Raw genomic sequence first — 2,601 nt, 5'->3', positions numbered from 1 at the left:
AACAACATTAATCACCTCTTTAAAATCCCACCTCTTTACACCATCACTATGATAAATTTCAGTATGAACTTTGGAGGGGATATTTAAGCCACAGCAGTTACAGGCACAACAGATATAAAACATAATAAAGGGTATTGCAAGTGAGTATAGTCACATGTCACATAACAATGTTTTGGACTATATATACCATGCTGGTCTTATAAAATTATGATGTAGCTGGAAATTTCCTATTGCCTAGTGATGCCATAGCCATCATAATATGAAGGCATAGCCAAAAAAGAGGCAAGAAAACAGGAAACTGCAGGAAAAGAAAAGGAAGAATCCCCTAAGAAAATTCAGTGAAGGATTTAGCAGAAGCTTTTGCAGATTTGAACAAGCTCCCTTAAAAGTTTAAAAATTTAGGGCCCGTAGGTGGTATGGATTCCACATGGCCAACTGTGTGCTTCAAGTCCCAGACCCAGCTGCTTGGAAATCACACTAGACACGTGTGTGTGCATGTGTGTGCCTGAGATCCTGAGAGGAGAATGGAGAACGGATTGAGGCATGGTCATTCCCCTGGGGATGAACTCTCACTTTCTCTCTCTCTGGCAAGCACACTTGTCTTATAGCAAAAAAAAAAAAAAAACCTAAAAGCAATTTTTTACATAAATTGAAAACATGGACCCCCAACAAACAAAGGGTTTAATTAATAGTAATATTCATGGTGCATTATTTACACCACATCTCTAAAATCAAACAAACAAACAAACCATGAACATATTTCTGAAGAGTGACACCTCCTCAAAAGAGCCTCAGACAGGTCCTTCAGGAGATATTCCAGAAGAAGGCATTGTTATCATAGATGTTAACACACATAGCTAAGTAACACACATAGCTCCATGTGTGTTATTGCCCCAGAAGACCTTCTAGTGGGACAAGACGTGTAGGTGGGACTGCAATGTTGATGATCCTGACCCTCTGTAGGCTTTGGCTAATATATGTGTTTTATGCCTTGCTTTGTGTTTTTTTTTTTTTTTTGAGAGGTTTTGCTATAGGGCACTTGCACTCGCCAGACAGACAGAGACAGAGAGACAGAAAGCGAGAAATCACCCCCCAGAGGGGATGGCCACGCTGCAATCCCTTCTCCTCCATTCTCCTCTCGGGATCTTGAGCATGCACGCACATGCGCCCAGCGTGAGTTTTAAGCCACCTGATCCGGGACGCAAACCACGGTTGACTATGTGGGAGTCCAACGACATAGCCGTTACGCTAACTGCTGGTCCCTGTTTTGTTGTTTATTGCCAGTTTGTGCACTGGCCAGAGAGAGAAAAGGAGAGGGAATGCGTATCCCTTCCCCAAGAGTGCATGGTCAGGTCACAAACCCTTCTCCTCTGTTTCTCCATCATCCTGGGATCCTGGGCACACATACACATGTGTCTAGTGTGTATACACGTGTCTAGTGTGTTTTACAAGTCACTGGGGCCAAGATTCAGACCACATTTGGCTATGTGGGATCTGGTCTCCCTTAATCACTAGGCCACAGAGCCAGCCATATGTCCAGTTTTTGGGGGGTTGTTGTTGGGGATTTTTTTTGTATTTTTTGTTTGTTTGTTTGTTTTTTTGTTCGTTTGTTTTGACATAGGGTCACAGCTTGCCAGAGACAGAAAGAGGGAAAATAAGAAAGCAGCTCCCAGAGGGGATGACGCCAGAGACATCAAGAGGGAAAATAAGAAAGCAGCTCCCAGAGGGGATGACCACACCCCAACCCCTTCATTCTCCTTTTAGGGTTTTGGGTGTGCATGGACATACATCCAGCATGTTTTTCAGGCCCCAGGTCTGGACCATAGACTGCGCAGTTGGCCATGTGGGATCCAGCTACCTTAACCAACATGTCATCTGCTAGCACTTGTCTTGATTTTTAATGAAAAGAACTCTTAGGGCCCGACACATAGCACAGTGGTAATGTGCTGTGGATCTCTATGGAAGATCATGGGTCTGGCTCGCTTGTCAACTGGTGCATGTTGGGCACACACCTCCATGATCCTGACCAGCAGGGAAGGCCACGGTGTGGGAATCATGGTGTGAGATCCTCTCCAGTGTGCGCCCCCCCCCCCACACACACACTAGTGAAAAGAAATAAAATCAAATAGACTTTTGTTTAGTTGTGATGTGCAAATAGTTTTTTTCATTATTTAATTTATTTTATACATTCAATTGCTGTATATCATTACAGCTTATAAAATGATTTTTCCCAGCATGAATAAATACACTGTATATTAGTCCAGTTAAAGATAATATCATACATGTTATCCACAGATCATTTTCCATTTTTGTGTCCCTTAAATGTTTCGCTTTTTTATTTACTGCTAACCAAAGCAAGCCAGGCTATGAAAGAGAGACATTGCATGTCCCAACTTTAATATATATCAAATGTCCACACTCCTTGGCAGAAACTGAAAGATTGGAAGATATAAAAGCATGGAGGGGACCAGCGGATGGCATAATGGTTATAGCACTGGACTCCCATGTAGTCAACCACAGTTTGAGTCCTGGACCTGGCAACTTAAAACTCACACGGGGTGTGTGTGCATGCATGCCCAAGATCCCAACAGGAGAATGGAG

The sequence above is a fragment of the Tupaia chinensis genome, unplaced genomic scaffold (assembly GCF_000334495.1).
Source record: "Tupaia chinensis unplaced genomic scaffold, TupChi_1.0 Scaffold143645_1, whole genome shotgun sequence".
Taxonomy (NCBI): Eukaryota; Metazoa; Chordata; class Mammalia; order Scandentia; family Tupaiidae; genus Tupaia; species Tupaia belangeri.
Note: the sequence above shows the minus strand (reverse complement) of the source record.